The 18,560-nt window shown below is 39.2% G+C and overlaps 1 long non-coding RNA gene, 1 other non-coding gene and 1 pseudogene across 3 annotated transcripts; 1 reads left to right on the top strand and 2 right to left on the bottom strand.

Moving 5' to 3' along the window:
* Positions 1-223: 223 nt before the first annotated feature.
* Positions 224-3,873, bottom strand: LOC148720400 (uncharacterized; annotated as a pseudogene). The gene is made up of 2 exons (XR_015993382.1): positions 3,668-3,873; positions 224-2,782 (listed from the first exon to the last, which is right to left on the bottom strand). The product of XR_015993382.1 is annotated as an uncharacterized LOC148720400 (transcript).
* Positions 3,760-17,287, top strand: LOC148720399 (uncharacterized). Its single transcript, XR_015993391.1, has 2 exons — positions 3,760-3,894; positions 16,486-17,287. It is a non-coding gene; the product is annotated as an uncharacterized LOC148720399 (long non-coding RNA).
* On the bottom strand, positions 8,803-11,291 carry LOC111347036 (uncharacterized). Its single transcript, XR_015993384.1, has one exon. It is a non-coding gene; the product is annotated as an uncharacterized LOC111347036 (transcript).
* Positions 17,288-18,560: the final 1,273 nt, after the last annotated feature.

Below are 18,560 nucleotides of genomic sequence, written 5' to 3'. Positions count from 1 at the left end.
TATACTGAAAGCCGAGATGCAATCGTACGCAAATGTTTTCGCCTAGTTGGTCGCGACAGATCTCGTCGATTAAATTTCAAGCAAAAAACCCAGACGATAAATATTCATTCATGCAGGTTAGATGAAATTTTCGCCACCAGCGAGCACAAAGAAAAAGTTACGTTCGGGATATCCGATTTAAAATTCACCTGCGAACCGGTCTGAGACAACAGACAGATGTGAATACTGCTCGACATCGATATAGCTTTTAGTATCGTGGGATCTGCTAAAGATCCGTTCAGCTAAAAGTAGAAAATGATAAAGTACCAAAATATCCTTAATGCGGAACAATATCACTCACGTCTGAAAAGGGCAAGAGCAAAAAATAAATAATCTGTGTAAGTATGTTACCGAGATTAAAAATTTTTTACTGCTATACGACACGATCGACATTCGCAATCTCACAAATCTCTGAAGTGGAAATAGATTGAAAACTGTCGAAAAAAGCATAAGGTCAAATATAGCCAGATCAGTTTGATATGACACTTGAAGTGAAATTTTATTTCTAAGAATGCAGTAATTATCCTGAAATATTGTTGCCAATGGCCGGATCCATCTTTCTCCAGCAAAAATCCTTTCCACAAAACACCTACGTCTACCTTTTGTTTATCTTTGAACGATGAAAGCTGTAACGAAAGGATTTTCAGTGATTCAGTTTGTGGAAAACATGAAGTTGCGGATCTTTTTTTAAGCTCAGCAAAGAGTAAATACTATTGGTTGTTATTCACTGAACAACCATCAAAAGTTTTTATATGTTCGAAACTATAGTTCCTGTTAAACTGTAACGGTAGATAACGCAGGTTGTTCAGTTGTTATCTACCCACGTTGTTTTGAAAGCGATTATTCTTGTGAAAAGCGAAATTCCTTTCTAGGCAGTCACTGTTATTGAAATGTGTTAGAAAATTCATAACATGACCATAACATGACCTAATCCTTAAGATGAGTGGGGAGGGGGGGGGGGTTGTTCGTGTGTAATTACCTCACGTCGCCCTTCGTTCCCCTCCCCTAGATCCATCCCTGCACTGTAGCTGGGAGACATTACCAAGGTGTTTTAGTTTTTCAGAACTTGTTGGATTTTTCAGCGTAGCTGCCCCCACACTATGGAACACTTTGCCGTCCGATATTATGAATAGCTCCTCAGAGTGCGTTTTTGAAAAATCTCAAAACTTTCCTTTTTAAAAAATCATTTTTATAATTTGACTATTGTGTCGCTCTTGTTAGGCGCTTTTGAACTTTGAGGATACTAGCGCTAAATAAATACTTTATTATTGTTATTATTATATATTGCAGCCGGCACAGTCGCCGCTTTAGCTTGTCTCGCCGGTGGAGCATACTGTATGGTATGGCGGTGGTGGGTAGTTTGGGTAAGGCGGAGGAGCCTCATCGAAATCTGGAGGAGGCTGAATGTCACCTGCTGGAGGAAGCTGAATGTCACCTGCTGGAGGAGGCTGAATGTCACCTGCTGGAGGAGGCTGAATGTCACCTGCTGGAGGAGGCTGAATGTCACCTGCTGGAGGAAGCTGGTTGTCGCTCTCCGGCGGAGGAGGATGTACTTGCTGCGTCGTCATCATGCGTTCTTCCGGCTGTTGGCCTGTGACGACCTCAGCACGGCGTGTACGACAGCGGTAATTTCGGCAACAACCAAATTGGTAGTAGGATACGAGGGCAACGAAGAAGACGATAAAGAAAAAAAGACCGACAGTAAAGCCTGCAACTTCTTCGGCGTCCCAATCACAGTATGGTGTACACTCCCTAAGACAACAAATCTCATTCAGGATATGCACGTCACACTCGTCATCGGACCAACAGGAACATGAAGACGCTTGGTCGATACATTTGCCGTCACAGCACCGCTCTCCTATGTCACAATCGTTGGCGTCCGAACAGGAACAAGAAGACGAACTATCGATGCATTTCCTATTACAACATTGCTCGCCAATGTCACAGTCAGAATCATAAAAACAGTTACAAGAGGACGAATTACTGAAGCGGCATTTTCTATTACAGCAATCCCAGCCCGGTCCACATTGTAAGTCGTTAGTGCAGTAGCAAGATCGCGTATCTTCGGTGCATTTACCTCTACAACACTGCTCCCAATGGGATCCGCAGTCAGAGTCGTAAAAACATGAACAAGAATACGAATCCTTGATGCATCTACTGCTACGTATACAGCACTTCTCGCCAAAGTCACAGTCGTAGTTCGACGAACAGGAACAGCTTACCCAACTAGCGATGCATTTTCTGTCACAGCATTGCTCGTTCGTTTCACATTCACTGTCACGGTAACAGTAGGTAGCATTTCCCGAAGCAAAGAAACAGACGAAAAGGAAGCATAAAAGTTCATTAGACGCCATTGTCCCTTCGCAATTTTAAAAGCGTCCGCTCGATGTGAGATAAATAGATGTATGAGATGCGGTTGACCGGTCGCGCCGAATTCTGTCACGTTTCAACAAGGTTGTCAACAGCACGAAAAACCTTGATAACGTACGTGCAGGATATGACTGAAATCCTGGATGATGACGAGTCTAATTTTGGAGTTCACCGATTTGACGTTGAGTGGAGAGGGGTTTGATTGATATTCTCCCAAATAGTCTGTATGGTCCATACGGAGATGTTCCAACCGAAAGGAGAACCCCTTCATTCAGATTACGAGGTGCGAGGCCTAACGAGTTCAGCTGCCATCAGAAAGAAGAACATTGTTGAGCAAGTGGGAAAGGAGGTTAAACCTTGGTTTAAGTTCTGTCTGTGTTGAAGAAGATCGAACAATCTGAGGTTAAATCTTTTTCAAAGTAATTAGAAAATATTACAAACCTAAACAAAAAATAAAAGAAAGGAAAAAACGCTTATTTTTTTCAATTTTTTTTTGTTCCTGAAAAACTTTTACAATATCTGTTTACCAAAGTTTTATTCCGGTTAGGTGCACCTTTGGATTAAAGCCCCTCCGTGCATAAGCCCTTGCAAAGCTCGGGTCTTGAATGAGGATTAAGAACGCTATCGCCCTGGGTTATAGACTCGTTCGTCTCGTACTCGCTAATTTTAGAGATCAAGCTTTCCCTGTTCGTTTTCTTTTCTTCTCCGCCTTACTGACAAGTGCTGAGAGAATTGTCTTATTTATCGTTGTGCTGGTTGAATGGCAAAACGAAACAATTAAACTCGATGCAATTTCGCAACATTTATAGCAGTCTTATGATTCGCATGATTGTAAGACCGGAGTAACACTGTAGTTAAGAAAAGACGCTTTCGAATTAGGATTACGTGTCACTAGGAACATAGGAGCTCAGACGGGGGAGAGCCTATCTAAGATTTGAAGTTTTCAGACAAATTTACGGGTAAAGTCCTTGAAATTCGAAAGCCAGCTACGTAACTTGGGGAGTGCAAACTGAAAGATTATCATGAAGTAAACCAAGCCATTTGTTTGCCTTCGTTCTATCGAAAACTGTAATGGGAGTAAGGGTTGTATTAATTTTACAGACAGACAAATTAGAGACAAAGTAAAAGCGTTTCCCCAGTTTGTTCCTTGCAGTGCTTAGTTTGGTATTCAACATGCTTTAACAACGTCATATGAACGTCAACACATCCGGTTCAATCAAGATTATGGTCATTATATGGAAAGTCATAACTTTCTTACGTGACTATTGGTCTGTTGGGTGTTGAGGTTTCGCAGAGGTGTGTTGTACTCTTGCCATGTTGCTGTGGGGTTACATTATTATGTGGTGTTGTTTTGCTTATTGGTGGTGACGTGATGCCATTATGTCGCGTGATCTTGTCCTCACGTGAAGTTTCAAAGATGCGTGATGCACTTATATCATTATTTGGTGTGGTTCTGTCGTGATGCATAGAGGTTACTTCATTATGGTTTGTAGTTTTGTCATTAGGTAATGTGGTTACAATGTTATGTGGATCCGGTTTTTTTTTCATTGCGTGGTTTTATCGTGACGTGAAGAGGTTCTATCGTGATGAGATGCGGTTACGTCATTATGCTTTTGTTGAATATTTGTGACCTCGATTTTTTCACATCCGGTGCAAAGCCTCAGAGCCCAGGCTTTGCTCGACCTTTGGAAACGGTTTGATCAAGTTTTTTAGAACTTACAAGATGGGTCTTAGTCTTCATGTACCATGTAGAGAGTCGGTACGATAGTTTTTAAAATCTTAAAAGATGGGTAAATAATCAGATAATATTGAAATGTCAGGAGCTGTTAAATTGTTGATGAAATCATGTATAAAAGAACAGATTGTTTTGAAATAGATGAGATGAAGAGGAAGAATGTTTGAAATGTTGAACAAACGTATAGCATGAAACCTAGAGGGTTTAAAAATTATTATGCGAAAAGCTCGTTTTTGCAAAATCACCGACACCTTTTCCAAACTGCGACTCCATAAGACAAGTAAAGTTGAATAAAAGTTTAGCAATACAATTTATGCCTAAAGACTTGCTAATTTTGGATGAAACAAATGCAATGTGTTGAACTCAAGATAATTTTGAATCGAAAAGGACACCAAAGTATTTTATATATTCTTTTCGTTCCAGTGAGACCAGGAAATTTCTAGTATAGTCCAAGATATTTACGTTCACTTCATAATATATACGCTTTTATACGGTCTAAATGTAACTAAGTTAGATTTTTTGACGTTAAGAGATAACTTACAGTTGCTCACATTCTTTAACTCCTTGTTAATTGTTACTTCAAGCCGGGAATCTCAGACTCTTATCACCATAGAGAACTGAGGTTGGTGTCATTAGCAAAGAAAAAAAGCTTCGTTTCTCAGAGAAGGTATTGTTATTATTTATGTACAACAAGAACCGTAAAGGTCCTAGGACTGATCCTTGTGGGACACCACTGAGACAACTCTCTTTCTTGGATGCGTGAGCGCGGACCTGTCGATCTTTCAGATATGAAGAAACCCAGATACCTATTACTCCCCGGATTCCGTTATGTTCGAGTTTTTGCAATACGATTGAGAGGTTGACTGTGTTAAATGCTTTCTTCAAATCAATAAAAATGCAACAGGCTAGGAGAATAGCTTCTTATCAATATTGAGCTGAATCCTGTTAAAAATATTAATGAGTGCATGATGTGTCTAGCATTTTTCCCAGTAATCCATACTGATGATTGTACAATACATTTTCTTTATCCAAAAGAAATTTTAAGCGATTCTTCATGAGCTTCTCAAACAGACGGTTAAATATTGACAGGAGGGTGATTGGCCTGTAGTTGTTAGGACACAAGTCATCCTCACTCTTGAAAGCTGCGATAACTTCAGCATGCCTTAACTTCCAAGGATATGTACCAGTTTCGATCGATCGAGATATTCACAATTACAGTCAAGGGCTTTGAAACTAGCTGACTTGCGGACTTAAGAATTCTAACTGGTTAAGAATATAAGTACGACGCTTTCTTTACAGGGAGATATTTTGTTTCTTTTTCAACTTCAACAGGCGAAACTGGATTAAAGGCAAAAGACTCCGAGAACGAAACTTAGGCAGACAACGATAAAATTCTGCAGAATTTTGAATTTTTGATGCCAATTTATTCCCTATGGAAGCAAAATGTTTATCGAGAATAACAGGAATTTCAGATGGATCAGAAGTAAGGCTGTTATGATCTTGGCATTTTAAGGTAGTAATTTGTTTTCCAGTTTTCATTTCCGATTAATAAGTAGATTTATACCTTCCCATGTTTTTTTCATGTTATTAATTTTGCTTTCGAAATAGCTATGGCAATTGTTCTTTGTACTAGTACGAGATAATTAAAGCACTTTATTTCTGCACAGTTTATTCATCCCCTGATCACCTCCATGTGAGGCGATTTGAGCTAACTTAATTTGATAGGAAGTTTAAGGCTTCAAGAACGAGTAATGACCGGACAATCCTATATGACCTTTCGTCTCTTGTGGGGAAAAAGCATTTTTGCCTCTTTGTTTCTTCGCGCCGTTGATTTTACGTTCTCGTTATTAGTTTTCAGAAGTAAACGATGAAGTTCTTTATACCACGTTTGAATTTCATTGTGGTCCGTAAACAAAATAAACCTAATTGGAACAATCAACCAACGGAACAGTTGAAACTCAACACCCAAGTCACGATCAGTAACCTAATCTTGCTTTTCTTTCGTAATTTTCCTTAAAGCAACCGTAACACGATCAAAACTTGTTCACGTATAATTGTGCGATGGCTGCAGTGGTGATAAGGAACGGAGAGTGGGACGTCGCATCTCAGTTTGTCTATTATAAAAGCCGTCTCTCATGAGGCATAATCCGACATACCTTTTCTGCAAGACACGAGCGAAACTGCATGAAAAAACATTGCTGATGTGATAGAAAAAATCGTGTAGTTAGAAAAACTCCGACCCCTTGAGGGGTACTCCCGCAAAAATGCTACGGCTGTACCTTTTGTGGTATTTTGTTTCTGCAGTTACAGATGTCGTAGTACCTTAAGATTAATGAAACATAGATCAGCGCTGAAACCTTCAAAGGTAGACTGAAATGCTTTGGGCATAGATTGGAGTCACACCCACAAAAAGATATTTTGGTTTTTTCAAGAACCTTCTTTCAAGGTCTTCGAAAAGCCTCCCTGGCACTTATGTTGAGCGGCTTGAACAACAAGGAGAGACGCTTGGGTACGGCATAAAAGACGTAGAAAGAGATTGAAATCAGCAAGGTTATTAGGATAGCAGTAATAATAATAATAATAATAATAATAATAATAATATTAACAAAGATTTAGTAATGCATAGACAAGTAAAAACGAGCGATACATAGACAGGTAAAAACGATCAAGGGTACAAATGAAAATAAAATTAACAAATGCGAGTTCAAGAGTTACAACTAATTTACATGAGTGAGGTAGCTACACAAATACTTTAGCACGGATAGAATCAGTTTGCACGTATTTGTCAGTCGGAAAATTTGCGAAGACCTTAAAGAATGTGTGACCAAACCACAGCTGGTTAATCAACAGTGCGTAGTGTACCAATTTAAATGTAACCTGTGTGATACAGCGAGCTATGTTGGTTACAAACGCGGGCATTTATGTGCCCGCGTGGATAGCCATAAGAGAACGTCATCCTCAGTACGCAAGCACTACGACAACGAACACGCAGGTGCTGTCCCTGAGGACCTTCTTAGCTGTTTCAAAGCTCTCAAGAAGTGCATATTCTATTGTCTTGTCAACGAGATGCTTTACATCAAACAATTAACACCGAGTTTGAACGCGCAAACGGATTCTATCCGTGCTAAAGTATTTGTGTAGCTACCTCCCCTATGTAAATTAGTTGTAACTCTTGAACTCGCATTTATTTTCATTTGTACCCTTGATAATGGCGTCATGAAGTCGCCGAAACGTCGGTATATTATATCGCTCGTTTTTACCTGTCTATGTAATAATAATAGTGACGATAATAAGAACAAAATAAAGCAAACTGTGGGACGGCGCTCTACGAACGTATATTTAAGAGACATTAATATTTTATTAATGGAAAGCTAAGGTGAGATTTTAAGGGAAAAGTCTGAACTGCCGTTTTGTTTTTACGTTCCAGTTGTTTGTGTTGTTAGTTTTGTCTCTTTTTTTTTTTATTCTTTATTATTTTATTGAATTAACATGACGTTTCGAAGCTTCGCCAGAAACCAGCAAACGCAGAATTATCTCTAGTCTCATTTATCCTTGCAATGCCTGAATAACAAAACCGAGCAAATAATTCATTGCGATTTCATAACATTTACAGCAGTCTAACAATCTGCATGCATAATTGTAGGAGTGACGCTGTAGTTAGGAAAAAACGCTTTCGAATTAGGATTATCTATGTCACTAGGAACATGGAAGCTCAGAGGGGAGAGCTTATCCGAGATTTAGAGTTTTGCAGCCAAGTTTATTAGCAAAGTTCTTGAAATATGAAAGCCAACCACCCAACCGGGAAGAGTGGAAACTGAAAGATCATCCTGAATTAAATAGGCCATTGTGTTTACCTTCAGTTTTATCGAAAATTATATCCGCAGTAAGGGCTGTATCTATTTTTCGGACACCTAGAAGGTGAACTCTGGGTAACTAAGGCGTTTCTTTTTTAACTTAAAAGTCTATTTTGATATTCAACATGCTTTATCAACGTCATATCCAATTACGTCAAGACATCCGGCTCGATAAAGAGGTAATTACATCACGCGAACGTCATGAATAGGATTGAAAACTTTGCAGCTTTCCATACATTTTACCTTTCACAAACGAACCTACAATCGTCGAATCCGCTGGTGGTAAAACTTCTTTCTGTGTCTTTATCTGCAATAGGCAGGTGTAGGGTCAAGCCCTACAAGATAGTATCTACATCTGCAAAATGATAAATGTGGCGAAACAAAATCAGAACTTCAACCGCTTGGTATTCACTGATTAAAGTCTGTTTAGTTTCATCGTTGAAAAGCGAACGAAACAAAAGCATGCTTAGGTTTAAAACTGAAAGCCAACAGCAAGCAACCTTATACACATGTTTCCACTTGGTTGGCTTCGACACGTCTCGTCAGTTTAGTTTCAAACAAACAGCCCAATTTCTCAATGAATGGGTTAGACGAAACTTTCGCCATTATTACAAGAACAGAATAAAAAAGTTCGGAATATTCAATGCAAAATTCCGTTGCTAGCAGGTCACAGATATGTGAAACGGAACCTTTCACGCGGATTAACACAAATTAATTATTCACAAAAATTAATTATTCGCAAAAATTAATTGTTCACAAAAATTTATTATTCGCAAAATTGAGACAACACACAAGTGTTCGGCATCGATATAGCATATGCCGTCGATGGATCTCCTAGAGATTTGATCGGCTAAAAGAAGAAAATGAAAAGGTATCAAATCTTCCTGAGACGGGATAAACCGGTTTGCTCATGTCTATAAATGAGGCAGCAGCTGAAATATAGTCTCAACAACCAAGCTTGTAACACAAATTTATTATCGGTATATGTATGTTCAATCCATTTTGCTTCTATACAACACGATTGACATTCACAATCATGAACTGAATTTCAAGGAAGTATAGAACTGTGTTAAACACAGCTGCAGCTATATCTGACACAAAGTGAAACTACGTTTCTAAGTATAAAATATTCATTCTTGAATATCATTATTGTTGCCAATGGCCGAACTCATCTTTTTCTGACAAAAATGTTTTTGTAAGAAATCTGTCTACTTTTTTTTATCTTTTGAACGACGGAAGAGACATGGAATATCGAATTTGTAAAAGTACAGCGTGAAGATCAGTCAACATTGTTTAATAATAGACTGCGTCAGTGTCTTTGTAAAAAGAAGTAATACCGAAGGTTACTCATTTCACCGGAACAGTATTATGTTTGGATGAGTTACGTCACAGTTTACTTTAGTTAGAACTTCTTCAGTTGTACAGCATTGAATGCAGCCGGAATCGGCTCCGCTTGAGCTTGTCCTGGAGGTGGAGTATATTGGTTTGGTTGCGATAGGTTGCTTGGGTAAGGTGGAGGAGCTTGATCAAAACCAGGAGGAAGTTGACCATGTGTAACCTGGAGGAGGCTGGCCGTTTATCGGCGGAGGAGCTTGTACTTGCTGCTTCAACCATTCTTTTCTTTCTTCCTCAGGAGGCATTGGGACATCTACTATCTTTTCGAATATATCTAAATCAGCCTCACCAGCACATTCATCAATTAATTTATTGATATGGTCAATGTGATTCTGTGTCGTCAGTACCCACTCTGTAATATTAGGCAAATCTAATTCCTTGGCTTCTCCTTTTTCACCCTTTTCCCAATCTTTTCCCGTATTCTCTTTTTTGTGTCATGATACGGGTTGGTGTCAATCGCTCTGAACGGTACTGCAAACAGTGTATATGGCATTGCCTCTTTGTAGTTCTTCGGCTGGTAGGTTTTCTTTATCTTATCACTCAGTTGCTCCATCCTATTGTTTATACCCCTTTCAACACTCTTTTTTGTAAATCCAACTTTGCACAACTTCCATTGCTTTTCCGTTCCGTCTTCAACATTTTCGTCTTTTGCTTGAAATGGAAAAGAACCATCATTAAGGACAATGGCATAGATGAAAGGTCTATATTTCTCTTGGCGAATGCGATCATCCCAGCGCTTACTATTAGCAAACTTGTTTAGGTCTAAGATCAATTGATTTCCATTGGTAGAGTCCCAGAACCACATGAGAAACTCATCCCTGGTTATCGGCCATCCGCTCGTCTTCGACTCATGTGATTGGCTCTGGCCTGCGGTGATAGTTTTTCGTGGCTTTATTGCTGGCTCCGTCGACCCGCGTGTTTGGCCCTGGCTAGTAGTGGGCTTCTGTACTGGCCTCTTCGGTGACTCCTTCGACCCAAGTGTTTAGAGTTGGCTTGTGGTGGGCTTCTGTAGTGGCCTTTTTGGTGGCTCCGGTGACGCATGTATTCGGCTTTGACTTGTGGTGGTAATCTTTTGCGGCCTTAGTGGTGGCTCCGTCGACCCAAGCGTTTGGATCTGGCTAGTGGTGGGTATCTGTAGTAGCCTCTTTGGTGGCTCCGGTGACTCATGTATTTGGCTTTGGTTTGTGGTGGGCTTCTCTAATTGCTTCTTTTGTGGCTCGATTGGCTGCATTCTCACTTTACGCCGGAAAACAAAAAGATATATCCCTATGATGACGATGGCAAAGAAGATAACTGCCCTGATAATAACGTCTGCAATAGACACGCCGCTCAAACCACAGTACGAAGAACACACTCCCTCATAGCATTCCTTTCCAGTGTCTCAGTGGAAGTCGAACAAACATGAACAAGGAGACGAACTGCTGATGCATTTGCCATAACAGCATTCCTCTCCACTGTCACATTCGAAGTCGTTCGAACAGAAACATGAAGACCAGCTATCGATGCAAATGCCGTTACAGCACTGCTCGCCACTGTCACATTCGTAGTCGGAGGAACAGAAACAAGAATACGAACTACTGATGCATTCGCTATTACAGTATTGCTCGCCCTTGTCACATTCGGAGTTGAACGAACAGAAACAAGAAGACCAACTACTGATACATTCGTTATTACAGCACTGCTCGCTCGTTCCACATTGGGAGTCGGACGAACAGTGGGGACATTTTTCTCTGCAGACGTAATCTGTACAACAGGACTCAAGGACCGAACAATCGGAGCTGTCAGAGCAGTATTTAGCACTTCCCAAGGCAAAGGAAGAGACGAAAAGACAGCATGAAAGTTTTTTCGAAGCCATTGTCTTCTACACCTCAAAGGCCTATCATAGTTTCCAACCTTGATGCGACGCAGTCGTTTGTTTATGTGTCGAACCGCCGCTTTGTTTAAATAGCGCTTCTGATTGGTCAGTTATTTTTAACTTGGCATGTTGTGAGTAAAGGGAAAGACACTAAGGCGCGGTATTGCACAAAATACAGAATGCATTTCTGTATATTTTGAAGCAACTCTGTGCTGCCTTTGTCGGCGGTTAAGGACTTATGCCTAATCCGTCTGTTAATTCGCTTAAAAAAGAAAATGACAGCCTCAAATCCGAAATTGCATCCCTAAATAAAACTTTTGAAGCCTTTCAAAACTCGCTCAAACCAAGTGTCAACGATGTTAAGGTCTCCAGCAATGGCGGCGAAGCGAGTCGACCGGCGATATCTCAGGACGAGACACTGAACACCCTACAATTTTATGGCAAGTCTTACCATGACCTTCGCCTGGAAGCAGACAAAAGTTTACAACAACTCTGGTCACGCCTGAATGCCCTATCTATCAAGAAATTTGGAAATCCATCGAGCTTATCGAACGCTACAGCTACCAGTACAACGTTAAGATCGTCGGTCTCCCTAAAATAAAAGCGAGTGAGTCAGCCTCTGACACAACTACATTATGTCTTAGCCTCTTTCAAGCTGCAGGAGTTGAAATTTTGATTCAGGATATCGATATCGCTCATCGTATTCCCACCAGAAACGCCACTCCTGGACCGAGTCCAGTCGTTTGCAAGTTCACAAGAAGGATTGCGAAAGAGAAGGTCATGAATGTACGGAAAGATGCATGCAAGGTTACAGCGTCTTCGATTGGCTTACCTGCCGATTGCACACAAGAGAACGTAAAGCTTTTTGATCATCTAACTCCGCAAGTACAACAGCTCCTCGCCGATACGAAAAAATTTCAAACCTGTGATGACTTCAGGTTTTGTTGGTGCAAGAACTTCACCATCTACTTACGGCAAACCGAAGACTCTCGCCCTATCAAGCTCAAAACCCTTGAAGACCTTGAAAGATTTTCTCGGCAAGAGAACCTACCTTCAAGCTAAGTAATCTGAATTTTGAACCTTGAGCAACCTTATTTGTAATTTAATTTGCTACTTCTATGATGGCTGACGAGATACCCCTTCAATTTCTCCTCCCTTTTAATCACTTGGATGATAGTTCCTTTAATTTAGCGATCTATTAATTTTCTCATGGTCCCCTGAGTTACGATGCCGACCGTCTTGAAACGTTATTATTTAATCCTGTCGAAAGGCCCGAATTATTTCATCCGCTTTCTAGTCATCTGAATCCCGACTCTAACTTTATCAATCGCCTGCCCAATAGTGGCAACATGGTTGAGGAAGATCTGAACAATCGAGTAGCTTCTTTTGGCGACAAAACAAACTTTTCTATTTTACATTTAAACATTCGAAGCTTAATGAGAAATTTCGATGAACTTAATTCATTGCTGAGAAACCTTGATACGCCGCTCTCTGTGATTGGTGTGTCAGAAACTTGGCTAACTGATTGCACTGCAGAGCTTGTAAACATCACAGGATACGATTTTGTCTCCAACCATCGTAAATCGAATACAGGCGGTGGCGTTGGAATTTAATTACAAAACGGCCTTGAATTTAAACTTCTCGAAGAATACAAATTTTCAGATCCAGATATAATTGAATCACTGTTCTTAGAAATTATCGTTCCCCACGGTAAAAACATTATTGTCGGTTGCGTGCATATTAAATATTCATTTCACCTTATTTCTGCTCCTTTGGCAAATATCATCAATATATCTTTACTAAAAGGGATTATCCGGACAAACTTAAAATCGCTAAAATCATTCCCATCTTCAAGGTAGGGGATCCTAGCTTTTTTGTAAACTACAGACCCATTTCTTTGCTGTCTAATTTTTCCAAATTTTTCGAAAAAGTCATATACAATCGCTTAGTAGAATTTGCCGAGAAATACGATATACTTTACCGCTGTCAGTTCGGATTTCGGAAAAAATCACTCGACATCGCACGCACTAATTCATTTGGTAAAAAAATTGCATCTGCAATCGACCAACACCAAACAACGGTGGGTGTTTTCCTAGATCTTTCCAAAGCATTCGACACTTTCGACCACCAAATCTTGTTTGCCAAATTGGAGCACTATGGTATCCGTGACGTGGCTCTGCAGTGGTTTAAAAGCTACTTTTCTTTCCGCCAGCAATTTGTCCAATTCAATCAAGCTTGCTCTCCGATGCAAACCATCAAGTGTGGTGTCCCTCAAGGTTCGATTTTAGGCCCACTATTGTTTATTCTATACATTAATGATCTTCCTAATGCCTCTGAATTATCAGACCCTCTACTTTTTGCTGATGACACCAGTATCTTTTATTCTCACTCAAATCTAAATTGCTTAGAATCTATACTTAATGATGAACTCCAAAACGTTGACGTTTGGCTAAAATGTAACAAGCTTTCAGTTAATGCAAAGAAAACCAACAATATAATTTTTAAACCCAGACAGAAGAAATTAAACTCCAGCATTTCTCTCTCTTTTGGAGGTAAACCCCTAAAACAAGCTAATGTTACTAAATTCCTTGGGGTCTATATTGACAATCATCTCACCTGGAAATACCATATCAGCTATGTATGTACTGAAACAAATCGCTAAATCAATAGATATTATATTTAGGTCTCGCTTTTACCTATCCTCTGCAACCAAGCTCACTTTGTATTACACCTTAGTTTATCCTTGTATCGTCTATTGTAACTCCGTCTGGTCGTCCACATACGTATCTGACTTAAATAGAATTTATTATTTGCAAAAGCGAGCTGTGCGGGCTATCACCAACTCAGACTATCGAGATCACTCTGCCCCTTTATTCTCCAAACTAGGAATTTTAGATATTTTCCAAGTCAATACGTTTGAAATCGCTAAATTTATGTTTTATTTCAAAAATAACTTATTGCCCCCATTGCTTCTCGATCTTTTTGTAAGGAATAGCCAAATTCACAACAATGGTACCAGAACAGCCAGTAATCATCGAACGCATTTGTGCCGTACAAGTGTCAAGCAGTTTACAATTCTCTACCAAGGTCCTAAAATTTGGAACTCTCTCCCTGTTTCAGTCACTCGTTCGACAAACTTTCTCAGCGTTAAAGCGAAATTGCAAGAGTTTCTACTTAAATAATCACTGAATTGGCCAAGCCGCACATTCGCAGCACTTTTTCTTTACTTAATTTATTATTCTAAGTGAGGTGGGTCTCCCATAGGCCTGGTGGCTTCTTGGGTCTCCTCGCCTTCTAACTGTTATCGCTGTAATTAACTATTTTTTAATTGTTAAAATAAGGCAGATAAAGATGATGATGATGATGATGTATAAACTGTATAAATATACACTTAAGTATGGTGATATCAATATAAAGAATATACACATGTATACAAAAATGTATAAACTGTATAAATATACTTATAAGTATAGCGAAATCAATATACAGAATATACACATGTATACAAAAATTGTATATAGTGTATATTGCCAAAGTCCAGCCTGGAGTCAATTCAATATTGTGTATATAGTGTATATTGCCAAAGTCAAGCCTAGAATCAATTGAATATTGTGTATATTGTGTATATAGTGTATATTACCAAAGTCAAGCCTAGATGGAGTGTATATAGTGTATATTAAACAACAACAAACATATGGAACATATGTGTGAACTGCGGTCATGAGACGTATATGAGAACGATCCTTCGCAGTAAAGCACTATTTGAGCAATAGTGAAAATCAGACCTGAAAAAAATTTCAGGCCTGTACGGGACTCGAACCACTGACCTCTGCGATACTAGTGCAGCGCTCTACCAATTGAGCTAACAAGCCAACTGGGAGCAGGCCATCAAATTAATTCGATATAAACCCGTAGATGATAAATCAAACAACAACAAACATATGGAACATATGTGTGAACTGCGGTTATGAGACGTATATGAGAACGATCATATGTTCCATATGTTTGTTGTTGTTTGATTTATCATCTACGGGTTTATATCGAATTAATTTGATGGCCTGCTCCCAGGCCATACGTCTCATAACCGCAGTTCACACATATGTTCCATATGTTTGTTGTTGTTTGATTTATCATCTACGGGTTTATATCGAATTAATTTGATGGCCTGCTCCCAGTTGGCTTGTTAGCTCAATTGGTAGAGCGCTGCACTAGTATCGCAGAGGTCAGTGGTTCGAGTCCCGTACAGGCCTGAAATTTTTTTCAGGTCTGATTTTCACTATTGCTCAAATAGTGCTTTACTGCGAAGGATCGTTCTCATATACATAGTGTATATTGTTGTATATTTATACACTTTAGACACATGTCTATTGTATAAAGTGTGTATTCTGTATAAAGTGTATATAGTGTCTGCTAGTGTATATACCCAATATACACTATATACACTTTATGCAGAATATATATGTATACACTTTATACAATGGACATGATAAATTTTGTAGATAGTGTATACGTATATGCTTGTACAATATACAGAGTTTACAGTTAAAGTATACTCTGTATATATTTACAGTATATACAGTATATTTTGTATATATACACTATTTGTCAGTATAGTATATACTGTATATAGTGCAATATCGCGCCTCACTCGGACCGACCAGTAAGAGAACGGACAAAATATGCCACGGTTTTACACTGTAGAGCAGGGAAAATTACAGAGAAATAAATTGTATCACTCTCCTTAATGTAGCCCTTTTGTCGATGTGTTTCTGTGTCGTCAGTACCCACTTTGTAGGATCAGGCCAACCTAATCCTTAGCCCTCCCCATTTTTCACTGGTTTCTGAACCTTTTAACAGCATTTTCTTTTCTGTGTCATGCTACAGTGCGGTGTCAACCCCTCTGGGAATAGCTTTCGCAGGTTTAAATTTCTCTCCGTCCATCATCAGTGACTTTTTCATTGTGTTGTAAAGCTCCTCTACGTGCTTCAGTGCTTGCTCCATTGGGGGCCGGATTGAGCCTTGTTTAATACTCTGATGAGTAAATTTAACTTTACAGAACCTCCACTGCTTTTCCGTTCTGTCTTTAACATTTTCGTCTTTTGCTTCAAATGGAAAAGAGCCATCATAAGAACAACGGCGTAAATGTTAGAGCTGTAGTTCTCCCGGCGAATGCGATCACCCCAGTTCTTGGTATGGCAACTCCGTTTAGGTCTAAATCAAATCATTTCATTTTTTAGAGTCCCAGTACCACGTGGGAAACTCATCTTGCTGGTTTTCGGCCATCCGCTCGCCGTCGCCGCCGTCGACTCATATGTTGGCTTCGGCTTGTGGTGGGCCTCTTTGGTGACATTTTAAGTTTAATAATAAAAGCAGAACAAAACAAGCTTTGGAACGGTACCGTGCCAATGCAAAAGACAGCAAACGATTGATGAAGTCTGATTTACAGGCTACGTAGAAGGAAAAGAGAGAGCATCAAGGGGAGCAACTTCTGAGGACTCGTCAGTAGGAAGCCCTTCAAGAAGCAGAAGGAGTAATATATGAACCAGGAGTCATTTAAATTACTTTTAGACACTCCTGCAGACAAAATATGGACACTTGGGCCACTAGAATGGTTGCATAATTTAAAAAAAAACTAAGTATGATTGCTATTTGTAAGTTTAAAGGCTATTTTCTCATTACGCAATAATTTTGTCTTCAAGAAAAGATATCTTGAGAACAATTTATCCGAATGATCTGAAATTTTCAGCATTTGTTCCTCTTGATAAGTGTTGTGTTATGAGCAGAGCAATTTTCCACATGATTTATGTACTCAAAGTTATGAAGTGAAACACTACTTCGATTTCCTATGTCAAATTTAATCGATCACCATTTGAAATGTTTTCAACATATTAAAAATCCATCTATTTATACCAATAAGCAACATGTAGTCTTTGAATTGACACTGAACAATTTTTTTTTCATTAATTCCAGGAGTTATGTTTTCTTAAGTAACCTCTGGTAGAACCCAGCAGGTGGCACAATAAAACGAGTGGTATCCTATTACAATTGACATGTAGAGTGTAAAATACTTTTTTTCATGATCTTCAAGTCGTAAGCTCTCCAGGGATATATAGTTTGCCTAAGTTTTCAATTAAGTCCTAGCCATGAAAAATGGTTGAAAAATGGGCATTTTTTCAGGTTTACCCCCGCCTTAAGGGACCTGCTGCAAATTTGACATAAATATCTAACCAATGGGAATACTAAAATGAACTTCAAGGGAAAAGTCTGAACACCCTTTGTGTTATTTTGTTCCAGTTTTGTTCGTGTTGTCAGTTTTATTCTGTTCCAAATGTATTTAAATGAATGAAGTTTTGAAGCGTCATCAGAAACCAAGAAATGCAAATGTATTTAGATTAGCACTGCCACAGCGTGTTTCGAAGCACTTTTTTATTCCGGTTAGAAACTCCCTCGAGTAAAGCCCCTCCGTGTATAAGCTCCCTAAAACCCTGTTATACAAAGATGTATAGGCGACAGTTGAAGTACGCTATCACCTTAAAGCAGTTTGTATTCGAAGGCTCCTGTGAGCCGCAACAAATGTTAAGCGATTATTTTGACTAATTCTCGCTCATTTGGAGGTCAAGCTCTCCCTGCTGGTTTTTTCCGTTTCAGATAACTGGTATTTCTCTTTTAAAATTCCTAACAAGTGCTGACAGAATTGTGTCTGGTCTCATTCATCCATGGAATGGTTGAATAACAAAACGAAACGAATTAATTCAGTGCGATTTCAAAACGTTTATTTTAAGTCTAAAAACCCGCGTTAAGGGAGTTACGCTGTACGTAGGAAAGAAAGCGTTGGAAATAGGATTATGTCACCGGAAAAATGGAAGCTCAGAGGGGTGAGCCTATCTGAGATTTAGAGTTTTTCAGCCAAATTTACCGGCAAAGTCCTTAAAATACGAGAACCAGCTACTCGAAGGATGAATTGTGAAAGATTATCATGAAATAAACAAAGCCATTTGTTTGCCTTCAGTTCTATCGAAAAATATGTCAGCAATAAGGATCATACTTATTTCTCGAGCTCGTAGAAGTTAAATTCTGAGTATCTGAAGCGTTTCTGTTTGAATTGTAAAGTTTATTTGGTATTCAACATGTTTTGTCAACGTTTTATCAACGTCAACACATCCGACTCGGTTAAGATTGTGTCAAGTACATCACGCGAGCTTCATCAGTGAATAAGATTGAAAAGTTTGCTGTTTTCCTTGCATTTTAATTCTCACAAGCGAAACTACAATCGTTAAATCCGCTGCCAACTCAACTTGGGCGCTGTATATAA

This window comes from Stylophora pistillata, chromosome 11, assembly GCF_964205215.1.
Source record: "Stylophora pistillata chromosome 11, jaStyPist1.2, whole genome shotgun sequence".
NCBI lineage: Eukaryota > Metazoa > Cnidaria > Anthozoa > Scleractinia > Pocilloporidae > Stylophora > Stylophora pistillata.
This window is presented reverse-complemented; position numbering and strand designations above follow the sequence as displayed.